Here is a 17,946-nt window from a genome sequence, read left to right on the forward strand (position 1 = left end):
TGCAAGGAAACCTTGCCAGGGGATGGATCGCCCGAGAAAGGGATGTCGGGGGAACTTGGAAAGCGAGTGACTGCATGCAAGGGGGTGACCAAATTCCTAAGGGGCTAGGAAGCAGTGAAGGGAAGGTCGGGGAATAAATTTATTTTGGTCATTAGCATTGCCATATGGAATCAAAATCACATTAGGAGTGTGCTTGAGAATAATGAGCTAGTACTAATCTTCATCGAGAGAACAAGTAGTGCAAGGATTGTGGCATTCGACACTAGAAGAAGAATTTGATTTTGGTAGTGGATTTTGGGCTTCCTGGGAAGGAGTTGAATCCTTGTACTACTTTTGACGGTGGAGGTGTGAGCCTCTGGATTCCCTTGTTGTTGATGTGGGCATCATATCCTTTTATTTTCTAGTTAGAGAAAATGTGCATATGTATATATGTGCATATTATTGTAAATAAATTGTCAAGTTGTGATTATAATGCCCTTCAACGGTACATTTATTTGCTAGTTGAAGAAAATGTGCATAGGTATGTATGTGTATATCATTGTAAATACCACATCGAGCTACATTTATAAAGCTCCATAAGCGGTATGTTTGTCATGTTTTCAGCAGTTGACATTGTAAATATTGCAACGAGTTGTGTTATAAATCTCCTTAAGAAGTATGTATTGTTGGTCATAAGTGCCATAGAACACCGAGGACAGTGTTCCCCAAGGGGAAGGGGTTTATAATAGCCCCTGGTTGATTATCCATATAAATAAAATAAGACCAATGTTATGGGACCGCGTTCCAAGCTACATGGTGGGTAAACATTATAGTGGGCATCACTTAAGGTTTATTAATGGCTATGGAAATTGGCAAAGGCATTGGAAAAGGAAAAGACGCAATAAATAACATTTAATTAAGGAAATAAAGGAAAATAGGAGAAATGGAAAGTGAAGAGACACAAATATGTCTGCAAAGTAAATTAGAGAGAAAATGAAGGGAAATGAAAGAAAAATAAGACATCAATGGTAAAAAGGAACCTAAGAAACAATTGATAGGTTTTTCTCATATTTTGATCAGGATCAGCAAAGGAGATATAACAAGCACTTGGACAAAAAAAAAGGGAAAGCAAGGGAGCGTAAGAGAAAGTTTGGACAACGAGAAGTAAGGAAAAAAATTAGCTGTGGATTGCAGGTAACAGTGTGCATGAGAGGTTTAGCATGTTGAGGTTTGAATGCATGGTGCATGTATTGGTTTATTATTTATGGTTGTTGTAATTGGCATGGGATTTTCCTAGATTGTCAATGGTTTCAGCCTTGCCTTTTCATTTCTAGGATATCCATGATGCAGTGGGTTCCCCATTTGGATTTTTTATTGGTTCTTAGGTTCCTTATGGATTTGGGTTGGGATATAATCTCTATAGCCCTATAAAAACTTGGGTTCCCTAGAAGCTATGGGTTGATATGGGAGATCCCTAGAGTCGTGTAACAAATTAAGTTTCCTGGAGGCTCTTGGTTGAGATAGGATCCCTGAACAGCTTGGGAAGAGACCAATCTAGTGGATGTTAGTGATTTTTGGACTAGTTAAGTGAAATAACTATGGTGGAGGGTTGAGGTGGTTTGGCCTTGAGAAGCCTTGGCTGGTTCTATTTTGGTTTAACCCTTATGATCCCACATTCACGTTGGGAATATGGCCCTGGGGTGATTATCTGAAAGAGAGATTTGGTTCAACCAAATATATGGTCGAGTGGTACATGGAAGTCCCTGACTTGGTTGAAATTTGCATATGTTAATATGAGCTACTTTCCTATTATCTATGAGCATTTGTATTGATTATTATGGTGATATTATGGTTGATTTGTCATGGTATCTATTCTGGTAATATGTTGGTTATATGCATGGTTATGTGATGAGTTCTCACTAAGGCTCTTGTTCATTATTTGATAAGTTATTGGATAGTTGATGAATGCATGGGCTAACAAGTGTTGTTGCAGCTAGCTTGAGAGGGAATAGGGCCTTCTTGGCGATTCTCAGATGAAGTTCAGAGGTTTATGATGAAATATGCATTAAGGATCTATAGTTATTATGTTTATTATCTGTTTGACGAAATTTACTTCATGTATTAGGCATGTCTAGGTCAAGATATTTGCTCAAATTCTGAATGGTTAGCATTGTTATCATTTTAGTTATGTTTATGGAAAGTTATAGGAAGATCTAGGCAGTAGTTAGGAGGCTAGCTTGAAAAAGGCATAGATCTTACAATCGCTAGTACAAAACTAAGGATTTTGGGTCATAACCACATGGAGACAGTATTATGGGTGCGGTTAAAGCATCCCAACCACATGGATGTTGTGTTATGGGTGCAGTTGTGGAGTTAAGCTAGTCAAACTGAGTTCTAGCTCAGGGATTGAGCACTTAGGGTGGCTATCAGGTTCCTGGGTGGTTTGTAATCCCTGAGGGATGGAATTTTTCTTCTGGTTAGTCAACCCCACTTCCATAATTGGAACTTGGATGTCGAGTCATATCATAGTGACACTCAGTGCATGTTTACCCTACAGAGCTTATAAAAGTGGGTAAATGTTGGGTGGGGTGTTACATACCGTTGATTTTGTTCACAATTGCAATATGCTAAGATTTGGACATGAAACCTCTTATTTACACCATAAAGAAAAGAAACAAAATATTGAAGTCTATATTTATTTTGACACAATTTTACTATGATATACAAATAAAATACACTGTAATATAAACTCACTAGTTAATTTAAATATTGGAATTTTGTGTTGTTTGATTACAATTCTACAATTTGTTCGATCATATGTAGGTTTACATAGTGCAGATAAATGACATCATTTCTCCTTAAAATTTTTCTTTATCTTTCCCACTCATTACCCCTCTCATCACATGTTTTCTCCTATTTAATACACTAAAAAATTGCATGAAATAGTGAAACCATCACATCTTCTAAATGTTGAAGGATCTAAACAAACCACCATATTCTCTAAAGAAACCAGCTACACTAATTAAAATAGATCAATTAGTATGATTGCATGGTGATAAATGATCTAATTATCAATCCTTGTAACAAACCAAACCTATTATAAAGAAAACTAACTCCACCTCTCAACTAAATGGCTACTAGGAATCCCACATCCTATTATATATGAAAAAATGCTATGAAGTCAATTAAACATTCATTGAATGAGATGTTCAGGCATCAAGATCTAACACAAAAGTGAATTTGACTTCTTTGGATTCTTTTTATGTCTTCCATTGAGAAAGGAGAAAAAAAGATACATGTTACGGGAGATTCCATATTTGTTATAAATTGGGTGAGAAACAAAATAGTTATTGAAGTGGGAGGACTAAATAAACTTTTACAAGATATTAGAAGCACAATTCAAGTATTCAAATGGATCTCTTTAAGCCATATATAAGAATTGTACAAAATAGCCCATGAGATCTCAAAGGAAGCTTTAAATATGCAACTTGACACTTTCAATCTATATGATTTTATGGATGGTCAATAATCAAGGATCATGGAATTTCATCTATAACATTGTTCTTTGAAAATTTATATGCATAATTATCATTTTTGTGGTTTAGTCATAGTTTTTGACTTAATAGTAAACGAAACTTAGAACGTGAATTATTTGTAAAAAGGTAGCTTTATATAGGTATTTAGAATCCGACATCCAACCTAACAATAAGAATAATCCTTTTTCTATGTCTTCAATAGATTGAAATATGAATAGATGAATATAGAGATTTTTTTCATTAAGAAAAATTATTTTAATTTAAAAAAAATCAATATTGTTAAAAAATTAATTAAAAAACATTAATTTATATCCTTTCATAATAATTTATATATCTTTTAATAATCATAGTTGTATTTAGATGTAGAAAATAAAGTTAAAAATAATTTACTTTAAACTAATGAAAAATAACCACTTAAAATTTATAGTGCACATTTAAGAGTGAATTGAGTTGGTAAAATTGTAAAAAAAAAATGTGAAAACATAAGTTTAAAACATACAAAAGGGACATAATAGATTGATGAGTTTTGTATACTCGTCATTATTTCAAAACGTAAATAGTCACCTAAATTCACATCGATTGATAACTGAGAGTCAGAAGATTTTCTATTTAGTTACAATAATTTAATATTTTTGTATTTAATTATATCTATTTAATATTTTTGAGATGTGTTAATATATATATATATATATATATATATATATATATATATCAAATTAATTAATAAAAATATTTTAAATATTTATTGATTTAATTATTAAATTAAAAATAAATAAATTATACAACTTATTTTTTAATTATATTTATTTTTAATTTTAATTTTCTATATAAATTAATAAAAAAATTCCATACAATATTTATAATATCTCATATTTTAAATAAAAGAAATACAAAATAAACAAAAACAAATTCACATAAGAAATTGCATCACAAATTATTTAAAAGTTTCATTTGAAAATTACCAAATAAACTAAGAACAACATTATATAGAAATTATTTGTTTTTATTTTTATTTTTTTTTCAAGTAATTTTCTTACTACAAACTAGTAACAACATTACATAGATTTTTTTTTATTCTTTTTTAAACAGTAATTTCCATACTACAAATAAGTAAATTGTATTAAAGTGTTAACTATAAATAAAATAAATTAATAATAAGATTATATACAAATAAATTAATAATGAAATTATATAAAAATGATTAAGTTTATTGGTTAGTATAAAACCATTGAAATTATTTTAATAAAAATATATTAAATAAATATAAAATTAAAAAAAATCTTTTATATTTTTATAAGTGTTTTATATATTGGGTTGGGAGTATGCCTTAAAATTGTTTTTGCTTGGCTAAAAGCTTGTCTTCTTTGGATGCAAGGACCCAAAATTTAGAGGTATTTGGAAGGAGTGAAAGTATGTCCCTTTATGGACCACTAACAAGTTATTCTAGGTGACGTGGTTTTCCTCGAATAACGGTGAACAAGTTATTCTAGGTGACCTGGTTTTCCTTGAATAAGGGTGATGAGTCATCCTTCATTCTTAGATAGCATCGAATATCGGTGAAGAGTGAAAGTTTGCCCCTTTAGGGACCACCAACAAGTTATTCCAGGGGACGTGGTTTTCCTTGAATAAGAGTGATGAGTCACCCTATAACATCCAAAAATAATTGAATAAGGGTGATTAGTCACCCTGCATTCGTAGATAACATCAGAAATAGTTATCCTCGCTACTAGTTTGACAACTAAATTATAATAAGTTTTCCCACCTTGTAAAAAATAAAAAATAAATAAACAATATATATACAAATAGTAGAAGTGAACCAGGTTTTGAAAAATTAAATTTTGTTCAATCTTTTTATCACTTTGATCTTTTGACCTTCACACTTACGGAAGATTTGTTCCGACTTAACAGTCGATCCGCACAATTTATTTATCGACAAGACTTTTACTCTTCAGAGTTTGTTCTAAGTAACTCGTGGTAAACGTTGATGTTGATATGTAAAACATTGAAGATAGTGGTTTCGATAAGGGAAAAAATTTAATATGGGAACAAAAATGTGTATATTGTTGTACATGGTTAATAGGTATTTTGCATGAAAAAAATAAAGGGTATTTTTGTTTGATGATATAGATTTTGATATATAAATTATTATGGATATTTTAACTCATAGTTTATTATAATATCTCATAAATTATATTTAAAAATTTGTAAATTTTCACTATAATGATTTATTTTTTTTAGATCTCTGGATTTATAAATGATTGTTTATTGTGTATGCATATAAATTATAATTATGTAGAAAATAAAGAACAATAAAGTAAAACTTAAAAATTATGATTTGACACAAAATTTAACATTGGAAACCGTTTTAAGAGAAAATCCAGTTGGAAGTGAGGCCACTTTTCTCTTTTTCTATGAAGAGAAAATGGTTGCAAGCACATAGAAATAATGATTGTAGACCATGGACTATTACGGTGCACAAATTCTCTTTGTGTGCTCTCTCTCTCTATCCTTCTTGGCTACTCTTCTCATCTATGGAACTAATGCACTTGAAAAGAATGGAATCCCTCTTCCTCCGAGTGGCTCGGTTATAACACAGCTCGATAGTCAACTTCTAAGTGGCATAACTTTTGCATACATACTCTCTTTGAATGAATTATTGCGTCGTTGGAATGGTCTCTACGTATAGAATAAGGGAGATATAAAGTATTGCAATAATGTAGCAATTTTGTATAATTTCCAAAAAAATCTTTATTTGATGCCTCAAATTCTCTCTCAAGGTTTCAGACCCCAATTTTTGAAATTGGGTCTCGTCGGTAAAAATGGTCCTATTAGTTAACTTCTCCACTTTTTCCACTTTGAAAGCATTGAGATAAATGGAGAAAAAATCTATAATGATCTAATATGGATCACACCTCTCTATTTTGGGAGGCATTTGGTCCCTAAGAGCTTCTATTGAATGAGGTAAGTAAATTTTTCCTCTACCTTCTCTAAGGTGTACCATTTAGCCTTTCCTAAAAGTTGTTCTTTCAACCCATTCTATTAAAGATCATGTTGCCCCTGTCTTATAGTTATGGGACCCTTTTAAAAAACTATAACTTTTATCAATTGTGTTTGAGCATCTGCTGTCAAATCCTCTATAGAAGGTATGACCTATTCCTCTTCCTAATTGAGCATGGATGACTCATAGATTTTCAAATTATCTATATTCAAAACTAAGTAAACACGTATATATGGGGGTAGAATGAGTCTATAGGCATTGTCTCTCACCTTTTATAGTATCTCAAAAAGAACTATATAGTAGGGACTTGATTTTCTTACCATGACCCTATAGCCTTTCCTTGTTCAAATGTAACCATATTCTCTTGCACCTTGAATGAATTCTCTGTTCTATGTTAGTCATGTCTGGCCTTGTATTTTTCCTATGACTTATGTAATGTCTCTTGTACTTGTATATGGATTTTTCTGATTCTTTCTACAAATTTTTCGACCTTCAAGGAATCTCTCGTACCCATATGCAATATACAAAGGTGAAGGTGGAAAATATCGAAAACAAGTTTCAAATGGCAACTTACTAGTAGGTTTCTCTACTATAACAATATTATATATATATATATATATATATATATATATATATATATATACCATATTTTCATCTCATTTCTTCAGATTCTTTAATTGTAAACCCTCAAAACATTAGGGTAATTTTGAGGTCTAAAATGGGCCTCCTAAGGAAAATAATAAAATAAGTGTTATGAGTTTTTAAAGAAAGAAAAAAGCAAACTATTTTTTTTATTATGTTTTCATCTTATCTCATCGTAGGCTTACTCAAATGTCAAGTGTAGACACCCATTAGATACAAAATTAAATTCCATACCCAATGCATACCCACTTTGCATACTTCAGAGTAGAACCACGTCAAAATTTTTGAAAATACATGAAAAAAGTGTGTTAAACATGCTTGTTTAATGTATTTTCAATTTGAAAAAAATTAAAAATATATGAAAAAAGCATGTGCAACATGTTTTTTTAATGAATTTTCAATTTGAAAAAATTTGTAAATACATGAAAAAGTGTGTTCAACGTGTTTTTTTCATGTATTTTTTTTTTTTTTTTGATCTAGATCTACTGTGAAGTATGACGAGTAGGTACTCGTTGGGTGTGAAATTTAATTCCACATCCAACGAGTTACTGTTCTTAACATTTGAATAATCCTGCAATGATAAACACCAAATACAATTAAAAAAAGTAGTTTCCTTCTTTTCCCTCCAAAATATTCTCACATAGGGATGACATTATCATGTTGAATCCTATTGATTCTTTTAAAGATAAATTTTTACTACATTTTTTTGTTTTGAGGCCCATCTTTGACCTCAAAATTCCCATAATGGTTGCACCAAAGTCCTGATCACTACTTTGGTCTACTCATATGCTTGAGGATGGAATCTTGTAGACCTATTCAACTTCATTTACATATACTTCCACAATGTGGTCCAAAATGCACTAACAAATCTTATGTCCCTATTTGAAATGATTGTCCTTAGTATCTTAAAGTGTACCCGGAATTGTCCCAAGAACAAGTTTGTTGTTTCTTTCCCACTAATGGTTGTTTTATAGGGAATCAAAGCACACATTTTACTAAACTTGTCAACTACCATGAAAAAGTAGTGATGTCCCTTATTATTTATTGTAAAACTCCCACAAATTCCATTCTCGCTATCTACAAGTGCTTATTTTTTCGCTCTCGTGTAACATCAACCAAGTGTACAAAGATACTATACTAGTCAGCTTGTCTCTCCATACGAATTCTCCCCATCACTGTTTTTATTTTCCAATAAAAAAAGAGTGTCTACAGGTACTGCTTCCTATAACCCTTGATGTGGCCGAGGTCTAAGGTTAATTGTCCAAATTCCTCTAGAAGTACTGATTCATACATAGCGTGGATGTCTCTAGTAGCCATGGCTTCTAATTTTTTCATTTCATTGTAGCTCTCTTTAGGGAAGTTTGAATACGTGGCCTCTTGGGCTTGCATATGGTCATGATTCCTTCTTTGAGAACCTCAACCACCCCATCCACCTCTTCGGCTCCTCATTCACTACCTCTACATAGTGGCAAGTTGGCAGGGATCAATCTCATTAAAAACATTACCCCATTCAAATAAAAGATAAAATTGGAGACACCTATCATGACTCTGGGCTCAGAGAAGAAGACGATTTACCACCGGGACCATAGTGGGAGCATACTCGCTCAGAATTTTCCTCGTGGAATAGCCCAAGTAACCAAATGGAAAGGAAACAGGAATAAGAATTCACTATGTAGAAGAAAACCCACGCCCTGTTTTTCTACGAGGCAGTTGAAGAGGAACTCAACATACTAATATCCCAGATGAAGAAGAGCCACCCCACAATACTCCTAATAGACACCTTAGGTTCAACTAGAGCAGGGAGGAACCTTTTCATTAGTCCATAAAATAACTCAATTATAATCCAAGTACCTTCATTCCAGCTGAGAGTCCACAGAACACACCAATTATAATTATTGTCATTATAGATAAAACACCAACGGGAAGACAAATTTATGGGCTAAGAAAGAATATTAGACCTATAGAGTTTGGTAACAACAAAACTATAGACAGGATAGCCACATGACTAGCTTTAGGAAAAGTGTAATATATTTTTTTCTTGATATGGTCAAAGTGGAAAGAACCTTCCCATGGTATTTACCGTGGTGTTTGCCCATGGTATTTACCTTCATTTTTCAAGGAAAACAATAAAAAAGGCTTCTAAAGAGTCCATCCAGCCTTTAAAAGGGGATAAGAGCTAAGAATTGTGGGCATCTGGAGTCTATCTATCTATTTTTGTTTTATTTGAGAACTTGGCAGAGGCCAATTCTAGTTTTGATCCCAGGGACAAAAACCCCATGGGTGTAATGCTCTGGTGGATCCATTCAGGGTCCACGATTGTGATTCAGTGTTTAAATTTGTCATTATGGAACAATCGTGCATGCCATTTGCAGGAGTTCCAATATTATTGTATGGGCATGTGTTATTTTCAGCTAATAATATAAATAAAGGGTTGCAATTCTTTTAAATCCCTTGTGTTCTATGCTTGGCTTGTCAATTTTTCATTTAGAACACTAAAATATTCTAGATGTGTTGATTATTTAGGGATTTGGGATCTTACAGTGGTATCATAGTTGTGCATCTTGCTAGCCTGAGGGTTTTATGCAAGGAACTTTGGTGGGATTTATTCTCACCCTAGCCAGAATTTCCATCTTCGAGGGTTTTATGCAAAGAACTTTGGTGGGATTTATTCTCACCCTAGCCATAATTTCCATCTTCGATGGTATTTTATAACACCCTAATTGGTCTCTTCCGATCGATATATGTCAAGGGTTTCACTCATCTAATATTGTTTCCGTTTGAGGGTATTGGTTTTTAGAGCTTCTCCGCAGGTTGATTGGTGTAGATTATATCGGCTAAAGGTCCCGAATACTGAACTTCAACCCCGAGACTCAGAGAATGATTGTCATAGTTTATCGCAGTCAAGGGATCCACTAGCGCCGAAGGAGGACAGTAGATATATCTGTGGTATTGTTGATCCTAACTGCAGCACAGTGCAGAGTCGAAATTCAAGGGAGCGGATCTCAATACCAAGAGGCATTGATAGATCAGGAGAGGAAGCGCTCCTTAGAAGGCCGCTACATCATTATAAGATGTCAATTGAAAGAAATCGTTGATTAGGGAGACTGCAATATTGAAAAATCATGTTGTGAAGTGAATTCAACAGATCAAGAACTTGCAAGACCGGGTGGCTGTTGGCGGCAACACATTGGGTCGCTCCACGTATTCGCAGTGCAAGGGAGCCATACAACAAGGTCTGGAATCCTGCTGAGAGCACATCACCGTCACAGATCCATTTATTGGATAGCAGAGGGCGGGAGGAGCATTAGATCTGAAGCTTGAAGAAGGGATGAATTGCACATTTGTGGGTTTTCTTTGAGCACGGTTTTATGATCAATTATTAAGGGCCGAGTTCAATCCCAAGGGAGGTCGAAATTTCTTCTTCAAGTCCTATTAAGTCTGCTTGGACTATAAGTGCCATCAATTATGTGGTATAACGTGTTGTAGAAACAGAGGATGAAATATTTTGACAAGGAAGCCGAGCTCATCTCTTTCACAATTCAGGTCAAATAGTTATTAAGTAAAAGTCCTGAAGCAGTTAGTTAATAGAAGAACAATTCCCAAGTGATTTAGGGAGTCGGTTTTGCATTGAGATCGTGGTGCAAATTTCACAGAAAGGGGCTGAATTCTCTTCCATTTTGAGCTGAAGAAAGGAAACCAGCTGATATATTCACCTTTAGTTCCAGATATAAAGTCAAATCCTTGGGCCAAGTTACATTGATGTTCACTGGTCCCCAGAATGTCACTGCTGTAAGACGATTGGAATCTGCTCTTATACTCTATAGTTGATGATGATGCGTTTGTACTTTCTCTTCACTATTGGATCAATGCAATTCAGGTACATGTTGAATGACGTTATAGACTCATGACAGTCACATAAAGTTGCATTTGTTTCAATTCTAGTGTAAGTTGTGATTGGCGTGGTTAATACTTGGGACAAGCTGTTACCTATTCATTTCTGAGATACTTGGTTGAATGATGATGATAATTTCACTCTGAGTTCAAATGTTGATGAATATGTTGTAAGATAAGTTTACCTAAAGCTTCGCTAAAAAAAGGGGTCAGATTCCTCATTCCCTACTCTGGTCGAATTCAATGTGTATTTGGGACCAAATCCTCCTTCATTCTCAGCCGAACATGATTTCTATTATTGGGTGCGGGTTTTCTCTCTATGTTGGACGTGTTTTGTGCATTGGGGCAAACATATATTGCCTCCACACATTAAATCTTCAAGGGAGCATGCAGAAGCAGCGTTTGGAAAACCATAACAATATTCATAAGGGGTCATATTCAATCCATATGGCTAAGTATACCCTTGAGGACGAGTGGCTGATGTACCTCCTGTAGCTGATTATGGTCACTTGTAACCACCTAAATGGAGTTCATTGAATTTTGGGCAGTGTATTTGTATTATATGAAAGAAATTCACTCACAACAGTATGGTCAGCAAACTGTTTGACAAAAGGTCTTTACTGGGAACTTATAACAAACTCAGGATATACAATTCCTTCTTCGAGTTATTGTGCCAAGAAATTTTGAGGATCCGAGCTAGAAGAAAGGTTCTAGTGGTGTCTTTTCATATTCAGCAGAGAAGCAGTCCTAGCTGGTTCTTGTATATTCTTGCATTAACAAGCTTCTAATTATTGAATGAGTCGACCTGCTGAGGATTAAAGTGTGAATCAAAGTTTGAGTCAAGTTAAAAAGGTTCTTGAAATTATAAAAGTCAAAAAGGGTATGTGACTTGAATGATCGGAAGACTTAAAAAAAAAAAAAAAGAGAAGAAGGGGTTTTCTTATTTTAATTAGATGTTTGAAGAATTCATATTCTTCTATTGTGGTATAAGAGAAGATGGGTCGTTTTGAAGAGACCTTGGAAAACACCCAGAAACTTCTTGATGAACTAGTGGGAATAAATGGTCCTTTATGCAGCAATGTCTCCTTAGACCAAAATGATGGTCAAAGCAGTAGACCATTCTCAAAAAGAGTCTATGCTATTTTGCAGAAGAAGCACCCATGGGAAGCGAATGAAGGACAGGGAAGAGGGGCTAAGCTCTTCGCACTTGGATCTGAATTGCAAAAAACAAAGTCAGACATAGATCTTCATAAGTTGGAGGAATTAGACATATGTTTGTCTAAGGTGGGGCAACCAGAATGGAAGAAACTCAGTTGGGCTCTCAAGCCATCCATGCTTGCATTGATACAACCCAAACTTTGGGAACACCCTTGTGAAGAGGTCAGGCTCACAGTTGCTTCTTGTCTCAGCAGGGTCATAGCTCTAACATCGCCACTACTGCCCTATAACAATGATCTCATGAGAGATATATTGCAGATGATAGTAGAAGCCCTTTAGGGATTGAATAACATCATGCTTCCTACCTTTCAGAAGCAGTGCAAAATTTTAAAACTCATGGCATAATTTAGCTTTGGCACATTCATGTTGAATCTAGAATGTGATGAGTTAATCTTTTAGTTGCTCCAAAACTTTTACACTAGTATTACATCAGCTCATTCAGACCATGTCAAAACAATCATGCAAAAGATTGTGTCTCTATTCTTAGAAGGCGATGCTCACATCTGCAAGATACTAAGATCCAAATTGTTGACCATTTGGAGGAAGGAACCACAGGGATCACCAATTGCCTATGATCTAGTCGAGAAGTTGGTCAAGCAAAACATAAAATTGCTCAGAAGAGTGTTGACTAGGAAGGAGCTTAAGAGAAAAGATGGAGGAAGCAAGAACAAAGAAAATAAAACCTATAACAAGAATGAACTAGGAAGGAGAGGACCATGCTTAATTTGCAAGGGACCTTGGGCACTTAACCATTCATGTCCAAGTGAAAGGAAGAAGGCAACAATGATAAAACAAAAGGAGATTCCTTCAGATCATGAAGATTCATCTGAAGAATCTGAGCAGTAAAGTACATATGGTGAGCAACAACACAATGTTATTCAAAGAGATTTGCAGAACAAGCCGATAATAATCAGTGAGCTTAACAAAATACATGGGGAAAGGAAGTAGGTAATTCTTCCTAATGATGTGGTAGACTCTCGTAGAACTGGGTCCATCCAAGAAGAATATGAGAAAACAAGTGTAAATAAGAGTCCAATGATGTATCCATGTTTGACAACGGGCGAAGATGAACAACATATTGTCTTCACAGATGTGGAAGACCATGAAAACTTGAGTGAGGAGCCAACAGTAGTGAATCAGCATGATGAGCATAATCATGAGGAGGAGCATGACAGATATAATGTGCAGGATGAGCCATTCCCAAAGAGTTGGTCAGAGGTTCATGTTGAAGTTGTGGTCATGGGGCATTCGGTGCAGACAGATATAGAGACATTCAGCGCGACACCAATATAGGACTTTCACGAAAAGATCATGTATTTCAAGACAAATATTATGATGTTGAATCAGAGAGTATGGACAGTTCGAGACTCTATCTTATAGGAGAATAGGAAAATTGAGGAGTTCATAGAGGTATGTGTCGAGTCAGCGACCAAGCTATCCAGTGTTGAGGAATGACTCAAGTCCCTCACAAGGCAAAAAGAGGAGTACAGTTGGGAGTTCCAGAGCATTTCTCTACAAGTGTACATAGATAAGGCTTGCAACACTACCAACCCACCTTTATACACTGGGGAAAGTAGGAAAAAGTTCCCCGAATGGATCATGTTAAGTGACTGGGTGGAGCAACATGAGTGGGGCATCAAGCAACTTCAACATAGATTTGTTCCATGTGCAGGTATTCATCTTTCCCATGGCATGGATTGGTGAGAGATTATGAGTTGGAACTCTATTGATGGGATGATTCATAGGAGGATACTCTTAGCCAAGGGAATATTGCAGCTTGGGCCCTTACGCAAGAGTAATGATGGAGGGCTGACATGGTATCATAACCCATAGGTCCCAGGACTTAAATGGCATTGGGATCTAGGAGAATCTATTAGGGGAAGGATTGGGCAAAATTTTTCTTGGGATCCAGGTGAATCTATCAAAGGAGTGATTGGCCAAAGGATTGTTTGGGATCTAGGTATCAAAGGATCCATTCAGGATCATTTAAAATGGAAGGACGGAATAGCACATGGGGTTGTATGGGATCCCGATATCAATGTCGAAAGGCTTTTTTTGTGGATAGAAGTGGATTGCTTGAGGGCAAGCAATTTTTGGGCGGGAGGATTTGTAATATTCTCTTTTCTTGATATGGTCAAAGTGGACAAAATCTTCCCATGGTATTTACCATTGTGTTTGCCTATGGTATCAGCCCATGGTATTTACCTTCGTTTTTCAAGGAAAACAATAAAATAAGGCTTCTAGAGAGTCCATCCAGCCTTTAAAAGGGGATAAGAGCTAAGCATTGGGGGCATCCTGAGTCTATCTATCTATTTTTGTTTTATTTGAGAACTTGGAAGAGGTCAGTTCTAGTTTTGATCCCAGGGACGAAAACCCCGTGGGTGTAATTGTCTGGTGGATCCATTCAAGGTCCAAAATTGTGCTTCAGTGTTTAGATTTGTCATTATTAAGCAGTCGTGCATGCCATTTGTAGGAGTTCCAATCTTATTATATGGGCATGTGTTATTTTCAGCTAATAATATAAATAAAGGGCTGCATTTCTTTTAGATCCCTTGTGTTCTATGCTTGGCTTGTCAATGTTTCATTTAGAACACTAAAATATTCTAGATGTGTTGATTATTTAGCGATTTGGGAACTTACAAAAAGTCAAATGCAATCAATGGAACTAGTAAGATTCTCTCTCCTAGATTCAAGACTTAGCCTAGTAACACCTTTCAAAACACCATACCAACAAGGAATCCACAGACTTAACCAGATAATATTCATATCACTAGGAATTGAAGTCCATAGAACAAACCATACTTTAAGCCATCATCTAATCGCAGAACAAGAAGTCCTAACGGGATTAAGAGTTACCATGATGGAGTTGAGTCGCGGCTTTGCTCGCATGAAGTACCAATTGGCTAATTGGTTGACCACACATACGACTGCAAGCCCCGAACATTAAAGGAATGCAGGCGAACCAAGTTCTCCCCACACTTGAACCTCTAACAGAACAGGGATTCCCACATTCTTATCAGAATTTGTTTTACGCCACCCGAACTTTCATGTCTTTCTAAAAGACGTTTTATCATCCCAAAAAGGTTTACAGAAATTGATATATATCGTATGTAAATTCTCACATCGAGGTGGCCATGATACCTCACATTTAATAGTTTCCATTCTAATTGCTGCTCGGGTGATGGGGATTATTTCCCATACCACCCCAATCAAATTTCACGGGGAATATTTACATTTCCCACCCCATCGGTTAATATTTACATTTAAATTTAAAAGTTAAAATTGAATACGCTTTATTTAAACTCATGAAAAAATAACCATTTAAAACTTTTATTGCACATTTAAGACATTGACTTAGTAAAATCGTTAAAAACATGTAGGAGTTACCTGAAACCCACATTGGTTGATAATTGAGACGCAAATGATGTTCTATTTAGTTATAATTATTTAATATTTTTCAATTCATAAAATTATTTAGTATTCTTTTTTTACTTGTGTTGAGATATTTGTAAATATTCACTTAGGTTATTTTTTAATATTTTGTAAATTTTAATGTGTATATATGAAAAATTTATACATTTCAATTAATTAATAATTTTAATAATAAAATTTATGAGTATTTATTTATATTATTTTTGGACTTTATAATCGTATATATTTATTAGAAAAATTAATAATAATTCAATTATATAACTTTTGTTTTTAAGGTGAGTTGTATTGTTTTTAAAATTGGAGATTATAATATACAATTTAAGTTAGTCTTTTATTAGGGAGTCCAAACCAAATCTAAAAATCAATTATCTGTAGAGAGGTGAGAGTTAACTAAGTATTGGGAGATACAAAATTGAGTGTACAAAAATTGAGTATCTGGCCTAAGCGAGAGTGTAGAAAACCAATAATAATAAAGGGTTTATAAAAGTATAGACATGATAGAACCTATGGAGAAGGGTCTGAGTCTGTGACAGTGACCTGGATTGGCTCTTTGTTGTCTATGAAGGTATCACCCCCTGGGGGGAATGTTGAGATGTTGTTCAATATGCTCCATCCTTCGATCTAAGTCCTTTATATGTCGATGCAAAAGTTCAAGGGAATGGAGAATATCTGGGTGATGCTCATGCCAGTCCAAGAGAGTGAGCCCCAATAGAAATTTCATGTGCAAGTAAATATCAACTGTGTGCATATACTAATTAAATTACTTCTCATATGCCTTACCTTAGTAGATGAGATGAGAAGTCTATGAGTGGAAGATTCTTCCCCAACATGGTTAAGCTCTTCCTGAATGAGTCCTGACATGAGGTCATGAATGTGAGTGGTGCCATCCTCTAGTTGATGATGCATGTGTGCACTACCCCTGTGGGACCGCTCTTGGTAATAGGTGGCACCCCTATGAACTTGCACTCATTTACGAGGCATGGATGAAGGGTCAAAAAATAGGTAAGGCTCAAGCAAAGATTATAACAAACACAAGGATTCATTGAACTAGGATGAGTGTCACGTAAGTTAAACATAAGACAAAGAATCACCACAACAAATGAGACCTTGAATGAGATACGTAGGTTGTGTAAGCAAAAAGGAGGGGGGTGAGATAAAGGGTATACCCAGAGAAGAAATAAACCAAAATAACCCAAGGCAGGAGCATGTGTTGACCTACTTTGAAAGATGAACATGTAATATGATGGCACAGGATGAGGGAAAGAAGAAGAGGAAGCATAACAAAGGAGTATGGGAGCCAGATGATAGGAAAAGTGGGGTGGGGAGGGGGGCAAGCAAGATGACGAAGTCGAATGAAAACTAAGGGGGTGCTTTTTGATGGAAACAATTAGGAAAAAGGGGGAAAGAAAGGAATGGAGGAAAGCCTGAGCACCAGAGAGAACGATGAGCTAACCAACTTGCACGAGAAAAAGAAATTTGGGCTAATGGAAATTCTACATAGAATACCAAGATTACAAGTGCATTTTCTCTGAGTAGAGAGTGAACCAACTCCCCTAAATTGATGAATGCCTAGATTAGAAAAAAGCTTTTTGGATGTTGAACTCATTTTAGGGAATAGTTGTATATAGCACCATGTGGAGCTTGTCTCAATCCATACATGCTCCAAACTCATGTGCCTCTTCTTACTACTTACCTAAAAAACAAACTTGAAATGTGGATGTGGGCTTAGAGCCATATGTGAAGCCCTTTCTTGCATTAGAAACATATGAGTGGGAACTCAACTAACACATAGGTGGAATGGTAACCAACACATTTACGAATTCATTACAACCATGGTGTGGCTTGCAAGATTGATGGTCAACATGCTTGGTATCAGATCCATAACTCACGGGGGCATACTTCCACATCCCCAGTCCTTTGGCCAAGTGGGATGACGTCAACATGTCCCCTTGCCTTGATTGTCACCGCATCTCGGAATTCAATTATATAACATGTTTCCAAATTTATTTATTTTTGTTTGCTTGACCCACGAGGAATTTGAACATTTAATCTCATGATTTACACAATAATTCATAACACAATGATTTTCAATTAAATTGCACCCATAAACTATAACTTATTCCTAGTCACCTAAATATATTATATTAAATTTTAATTTTCTATACAAATTATTTTAAACTTTAATTTGAAAATGTACAAAATAAAATAACAACAACAATACATAGAAATTATTTATTTATTTATTTGGAA

This window comes from Pinus tabuliformis, chromosome 7, assembly GCF_031772625.1.
Source record: "Pinus tabuliformis cultivar Carrire ecotype Pingquan chromosome 7, CPIR1, whole genome shotgun sequence".
Lineage (NCBI taxonomy): Eukaryota > Viridiplantae > Streptophyta > Pinopsida > Pinales > Pinaceae > Pinus > Pinus tabuliformis.